We start from the raw sequence: 8,564 nt of genomic DNA on the forward strand, positions 1-8,564 counted from the left end.
AATATGCAAATATTGGGACACACTTAAAAGCTTTGTCCTTGCGACTTAAATCTAAATTTACTACATTAACTGAACTAAACTAAATAAAGTATAAATGCCACTTAATACATTCGTATTGGTTATCATCATCTTCCTAAAACTTCCTGCCATCACACTGACGATGCGATGGTGCCAGGGTATAAAAGAGGCAGTTAAATAAAAGTTGGAGAGAATCAATAAATGTCACTCGTCATTATTGAATAAACCCCAAGACAACAGACTGCTAACAAGCAGATCCAGGAATTGATGAAGATCTGAGAGTCCAACTTTCCGACGACATTACCTCCTTTTAAGTCCTTAGAAAAAAAACCTTCCTATATCCTAAAAATCCTTACTCTACGTTCTTAATACTCTCAGAATAAAATATTTCAACTGGTTGGTAGCCAGAATTATAAGCTGTTCTTGATCTAGTGATGTAATTTAAGGCGTTATGAACAATAATTTAAATAACCAAATAACACACTAATTTAAATTATTATTGATGCATTATTATTAATAGACAACTAAGACATCATAGTTGAAGATGGAAACATAATTAATGTGCGGTCAGAAATACGAGGATGAGGATATATATATAATTAGAGCTAAATTTGATTAAAAGGAAGCGGTCAAAGAACAAGAGTCTTTGTGCATATAATAGATTTTTTTTTTCAAATTTCACTCTTAATTATTCTTCAAAATATTGGGCATAACTTTTACCTATCTTTCTGCCAGAAATCGAATTTTTTAATGATGCTTGTCCCAGTTGTTATATTGTTGTCTTGGTTAATAAGTAATCGCAAACCCAGTAAAGACAGAACATTAAACTCTGAACAGTGGTCTGATCAGGCTAACATTGAAGGCTGTTGTTGCCAGAATTGAATCTTCTGAATTAAAATGTTGCTTAGGTAAAAATCACATTTCATCTATTACCACAGAAACTTCTTCGGCTTATACCTTGGTCCTCATTCCTTTTTTTTCAAACAGTGCTTCTCAGATGACCACGAATTACAATTATTTTTCCGATTTTTCGTTGAGAATTTACTTAAGAGACAACGAACAACATTATATTGACAATGAACAACGAAATTTGCAGTGTACACAATAACTTTTGTAACCACTTTTATGTCTGAACACAATTATATAAACCTAATTTCTAACAAAAACAACTGGTTTAGCTTGTAATGAATTTTCCATGGTAGAACAACCCTCTAGGGTTTTCATTGTTCATCACAAGGTTTCATTGTTGTCGTTACCTGATTTTCATACAACATGATTTACCTGTTTCAAATCTAGTTGGTAAATAAAGTGATCTCTCGTTAGGTTTTAGCCACCAAGAATGCTATAACAGCAGTCCAACTAGTAAAGTGTTAGAGCATGTATGGTTTGACCTCACACATACGAATCAAACTATACCTGAATTACTTTTTGAACTAATGATCGTTTTAAATGGAACATACTCCTAAGGTATTTGCGTTCAATATACCGATATAAAATAATACGATATCGGCAGCTACTATTAAAAAAAACGGATTGAATAAGCTAAATATACATTTTTTATATTTTATTGTTACTAAATTGTTTTAATTTTTACCATTAATTCAGTTTTATTACCTTTACATTATATGAAATCATGGTTGATATGTGGTCAAAATTACGTGTGACATCTCACTAATTATGTCTGTTGTGTGATTATGTTTATTTATATATAATAAGATGGTCAGGGTTGCGGTCAAAAGAGAAACAAAAATAGTTTACAACTATTTATTTTCCGACGTTTCGCCCCACTTTGCAGGGCTTCATCAGGGCTAAAAAGATACAAAAAAAAAAAAGAAAACTGAGAATATTACTAAAATAAGGTAATTTAAGCTAGGATAAATATTATGTAAAAATAATAAGAAATTACTTCTAAATAAAAGGAAGGAAGACATAAAATAGTATCACTATAAAATAAACTTGAATAAACAATGATAAGAATAAAAAATGAGTAACAATAGCAAGAGTAAAAATTTATAATTATTATGAAAAATTAATTATTATTGTTTATGATTATTTTCACGATATATAAATACTACAGTTGTTATCATTGTTTAATTATTTTCATACTTATTTCTTTGTGTTTTTTTTTTGTTTGTTAATACTACTCTTTATTTACTTTTACTTATTATTAGTTACTTCTTTTCCTATATTGTATATCCTATATTGTATCAACTACCCTACTATATTTTCTTCAGTATAATCTCGTATTATTAGTAACGAAATGTATCATTCTAATTTTACTAAGTTATTCTTAAATTAAAAAGTATTATTATTATCATATTTCTGTATCTTTCTCTTATCATTTTTCATTTTTCGTCATATCTTTATGACTACCTCCTGTATACGCGACGTATTTGAAATAGAAATATAGCCGTTTAACGGCTGACTACCTCGCAGTAAATTATCATTATCTCACATTAAAACGTTTTCTTTTTATTATATATTACATTTATTATATTACAAAGATACTTTGTGCATAAAACCAGGTTTTTTCAATTTTTTTTTTTAAGTTTACACTATAAAATTATTCCTCAAAATATTGAGCATCATTGTCAATTACTTTTACTCCTATTCCTACCAAAAATTGAGTTGTTTTAATTTTTACCATTAATTCAGGTTTATTACTAATATTACTAATTACTAACTTAAACAGTCTACTTCTTATTTTTTTTTTCATTTATGTATAATGGGAGTTACATCAATGGGTAGATTCTCCACATGCTATTTTGCATCTAATAGTAAATTTACCAGTTTCATATAATTTTACAGAATTGTAAATAACAATAAATAAATTACTGAACAAAATGTATGTATGTAGTAGCTTTGGTTGTCCGGCACAATATTCCTCTTAGAATTTGTCTCTACATATTTCAGGTCGTCAATACCTGCATCCGTCAATACCTGGTCCAACACGAATGACACTGTCTAAGGTTATAACCCTGAATTAATAATAAGAATAATGATAATAATAATATTTGGTATCTATGTTGAGTCTCAACACTCTTTATTATATCATCTGTGTATTCATACGTATTCTTATGTATCAGTGTGTTAAGACTTAATATGGATATCAATTGATTTATTTAAAAAATAAATACCAGTCTTCAGAAATTGAAAAGATTATATATAAAATATATTTTTATTTTTCGGTTTAATTATTTCCCTGATGTTGTTCCGTACTACTTATTTCATTTATTATAAAACAGTGTCACGCTGTAATTATTATTTTATTAAAAACCAGAACAAACACCTTCCAAATTTACTTTTCGAAAGACTAGATTTATGAGACATCCTCACTAACGTAATTTAGGGGCTAAATTACGTCAGATCGCCTAGAACTAATATTTATCTGTTCTTCACATTAACACATTTTCAAGATAGAAATTTTCTTTGACTGGTTGGTTATAACATATTCCGTAAACATTACGAGGAAATGTTACACATGCAAGGATAATAAATATGTAAAGGTGGAAAGTATAATTATTGGAGTAAAATAAAAAACATACATTAACAGCTTTATCTGAGATTCTTAAAACGCATCGGCAGTAAAAAATTCGTTTCCGGTTTTCTGGGATGCACCGCTTCTAAATTATATCGGTATGAAACCCATAAAAACATTAAAAAGCCCCATTTCGTTTTGGAATTCGGAAGGTTTAACACAAAAACTTGGATAATTTTATACTTAAAAAAAACTAAAAAATATACATACATGTGTATTTAATTACAAAATGAAAACTTTGAAAATTTTAATTACAATTTAAAATTTTATTTATTTGTAAAAAGTAAATAAAACCTTTATTAAGGATACAGTAAAATCAAGTGATGTAATACGTTAACATTGAAAACAAAAAGACCGAAATGAATTATACTTTGCTACATAGTGAAACCTAATACCGAAAAATCAATATTTTAGAAAGCATGGAAACAAAATTGTATGTGAAAAACTACTATCGTAAAGGAAAATGAATAAAAAAAGTGATGCAGTAAATCCAATAACATTAAGCGACCTTCCGAAGCAGTTCCCAGAAATTCAAGCATTTGATCGTAAGACCATTTGACTTCGACAGTACGTTTTTATAAAATGAAAATAATTACCAATAAATATATTAAAAAGCTAATATCTAATTAGAATGTGTTATTTTGTTTCATCAATACTTGTTTGAGGAAATAGTATAGAATTTTTAAACAAATTGAATATCCTTTATTTCTGTTCCGACATTTCTTTTTGAACATTTAATGATTTGTTGGATATTTGATTTTATTCCAAAGTGCCCAGTTCGTACTACACAATCCTGAAAAATATTTATACAATCTGAGCGATTAATTGAGGACCTTATAAACCCCGAAAAAAGTTCCCTTGTACCAACTCAATTCACATACAAATTTTCAACCCCTGGGCGCATAGCCTTGCTGAAAGATGAACCGCCCTCGAGTCAGCTCTTCTCTTAGAACAATTTGCTCCCATGCGATGTGTATATACTTTTTCGCATTTAATGTACCTGAATAAAATACTAATTCCGTCTTTCCATAGTATCCTATCCCAACCCAAACCATAATATCTCCTCCTCCCATTTGACGCTTGCTTAAAAATATTTTTTCTTTTCGCAAATCATGAAAATAATATCGATATTCATCAGGGCCACCCAGATTAAACCGCTTTTCATCGCTGAAGATAACTTTCTTCCATCTCTTTCCCCATGTGATGTGTTCCGAAGCAAACTTCTCTCTGTTGGCTTTGTGTGCTTTTGAAAGAGGGGGCTTTAACTTCCAGTCTAAGGGGCTTTAAATGACAGGCCTTTTGCAAAAGCCGTTGAACATTCCGGGTCCAAACAACCCCAGCTTGTTCACAAATTTCTCTCGCCGCGGCTGAAGAGTTGGAAGCATGACGTATAATGGCTCGTTGTCTCCGGAGCGTTATTGCCATGGTCCTCCCAGTGCTCTTCTTTTTGCCGCAATCATTACCCAGCATAAGGAAATTTCTTATGAGATGCCTACTTCTATTTAAAATTCGAGCGATTTTCGATACTGTCCATTTCACTCTCAGTTTAATAACACTATTTATTTGCTTTGACTTAAGAATTACATCATATAATGACAAAAACTAACATAATATAGGGTAGTCTATAATTTTGTCGGGGAGTGTAAGTAGATACACTTTGATAAGACTGTTCCTTGAGGCAACTCCTTGGATATAACTTCAACCTATTCATTCGGTATAATGGATAGGAACAGATATAATGGAATGAATTGGACTTATATACTGGAAACTCAAACAATCAGCTAGTTTTATCACTTAAAAAAACTTATATTCCTCTTTACGAAAATTTACCCTTCTTCAAAACCCGTTATTGTGCTCTATTCACATAAGAACTAACTATTCCATCCAACTCCTATGATTTTCCCTAAAAATAATAATATGCCTTACAAAAGAAGAAGAAAAACCTAACTATATCGTGAAACTTGTATTTTGTATAAATTTGTATTGATATAATTAATTTTTTTATATAGTAAAAAAGTTTGTATAATTTATAATTAATGAAATTTATATTTTATATGATTTACTCTTTATTATAGTACATAACTTTGTATCCCTTTCTGAATATTCGTTATAATATAATATCTTTATTTACTATCCTTTCTTAGGAGCTTAACTCAAACAAGTGTTTCACCTTTAAAAGATAACCCAAATCACAACTAACTTTATTGTTGTTTTTGTTTATAATAATAAAGATTCATATTTGAGTTAGTAAATATTTGTTTCGTGGCGGTCTCGAGAAATGATTCTTAATACTTCGATTCTAGGGTTTCATGGGGTCCACATCCACTTTAACTAATGAAATCTCAAATTTGATATAAAGTTCCTGATAAACATCGATCCCAATGATTTATTACAAATATTACTTGCTTCTTGTGAATTGGAAATTGGTTCCCTGAGATTGAATGAATCTAAAAATTAAAATTTCTGGAACTTAAGCTTTTAGTTTTGCCCATTTTATTATGGAAGTATGATGAATATTTCGTTTAAGGCTCAACATACTAATTTTTTGTTCATATGTTTTTTTATATAACACAAATTATCATTAGTATGACATTAGACTGAGAAAAATATTATTGCAAGGTACAAATAAAACATTACTCTCTCAAAAAGCATTAATGATTTTTACTAACCCGAAAAGGTTCACGAATCATCAGAAACTGGAAAGGATAGAGTGTAGATCTCTTCCATTCTCCTTGCGTTTAAATTTAACGGCTTTTATGACAAGATAACCGAACCTGTTCCTCTTAAATATGTGAAGAGCAATGACATTTTGAATCATTCAAAAGTTCACTAGGTTATACATTTTTTCTGCAAAGTCAAGCAAGTAAGAGAAGTACATAAAGATACAGAATAAAGCTATGACACTAAAAGTTTTTATTCAGAGTTTTAATAAGAAACTTATTATTCTGTTATTTTAAACAAATTTTACTTATTTACATTAAGAAAAACATAATAATATGAATATAAAATGGGAAGGGATATGGTGCGCAATCGCCTCTTTTTTACATCTGCTCTCAAACCCACACAAAAATTTCAAGTTTAAATGTCATAAGCCTTATTAATTCGAAACATTGTAATTATTAATACTTAATCCGTAAATTAACCTAACAGGTATCAACATATTGTAAAAAAAATTGGAAAAATCACCAGCATAGATGAAATATGTTTAATTGTTATTGAAGCAATCACAGCATGCTATCAAAATATTGAGAGAAAATAATATCCAGTATGAATAAAGATCAAGATGTGCCCCTCGTATCTAAAGGAAAGCCATTTCAAGGGAAGAAACTTGTCTGATTTTCTTATACAGCTCAGCACTGTACGATAGCAATAACTATATTTTATAAAAAAATTAAAAAAAAGACCTGTGTGAGTGGGAGGTTATAAATTGTTTGTTATATGGTGGTGTATTTAATTGTTGATAATCTTATAGAGGAAAATTAAATGTTAATCATTTTAAATTTTAAATAAATAGGTAACTAGACTTAAACTTAGTAAGCTTAATAATAATAAATATGACTTTTTAATAATTGACTGTTGGAATAGGTTTTGAACTTATAATAAAGAAAATGACCTGGACAGAATAGCCTGCAAAAGAAATTTTAAATTAATGTGAGGAAGAGTTTGTATTGAAGGTATGTTATATTATATAGTGAATAATGATGTTGTTGTAAGTGTTAAAAATGAAGATATAATATAAGCTGTTAAATATTTAGATGTCCTTGAAGATGGCTAGAATGGCCGAAACGTTGGACTAGTGAAAAATAAAGTGTTGAGACAGAATTGGATACTAATTTTTGATTTATTAAATAAATTTATTTTTTATTTTAGTCATTTAAAAAATTTATATTTATCATTATTTAAATTACATCTCTCAGTCGGTGCTAAAATAACCCATACAAATGTTAGTCATAAGTGAAATGTAAATATTACAGTTTTGACTATTAGGGCGTTGTGAAGGCTATACATTTTTTAAGGCAGAGAAGTATAATATGAATTTATCTCAAGAGATAAAACTAATAATTAAATTAAAAATGACTAATATGAAAATAAAGTAAAAAAATTAAATTAAAATAATAACTATTAAAAAATAAATTAACTTAAATAAACGATAATAAAAATAACAGAAAGGATTTTGAAGTCAATAATAAAACTACAAATTTACAATTAGTGAATTAATAATAAAAGAAGATGGTACAGAATATGATAACAATAAGGATCCAATAATATCTATTACTAAGCATACACATACATTGCTAATTCTAATTGTAATATAATAAATAAGTTATGTGGTGTTAAGAAAAAATACAGGCAGATATGGTCATTTGGTGAATCAAAATTAATTTTTGGAAATCATAGAATTAAGGAAGAACCCAGTTAAATACTTCTTCTTCTTCTTTTTTTTTTATTTATTTATTAATTCTTCTAGCAAGAGATTGAATAGATATGGTACCATATAGTTTAAGGTACATTACCAAATTTATTTTTATAGGGTGGTTCTATAAATTTAATTATTTTTTTAACATTTTTTAGATATTTTCTATATAAATCATTATCCATAAATTTTAAGATAATTCTATAAATAAAAAATAGTTTATGTGGTAAAGTACCAACGATTTTAAGATTTTCTGTTTTATTATTGTGGTGCGTTATTGTTCTTAATGTTTGATTTTTTAGATTTGCAAGTATGCTTTGATGGGACAATTCTAATAATTTTTAGTGTTTTTGACCTCCAGTAGAGAGAATATGGGCGAGCTGGGACACTTCCGTGAGGAGCCAATCAGAAGCCAGCATTTTGATGACGTCACACATGGCGGGAGATTTGAATTCAAATATTCGGCTCGACCCACCCTTAACCACCCACGTGGTCTGTCACGTGATCATTAGGCAGCTAATGGGAGGCCAGTATTTGGTCACGTGACCCCCTGGCGGGGGATTTAAATTTAAATTTAGTTCGAAATAACCTTAA

This window comes from Halyomorpha halys, unplaced genomic scaffold (genome assembly GCF_000696795.3).
Source record: "Halyomorpha halys isolate HHAL.00 unplaced genomic scaffold, Hhal_1.1 Scaffold3779.1, whole genome shotgun sequence".
NCBI lineage: Eukaryota > Metazoa > Arthropoda > Insecta > Hemiptera > Pentatomidae > Halyomorpha > Halyomorpha halys.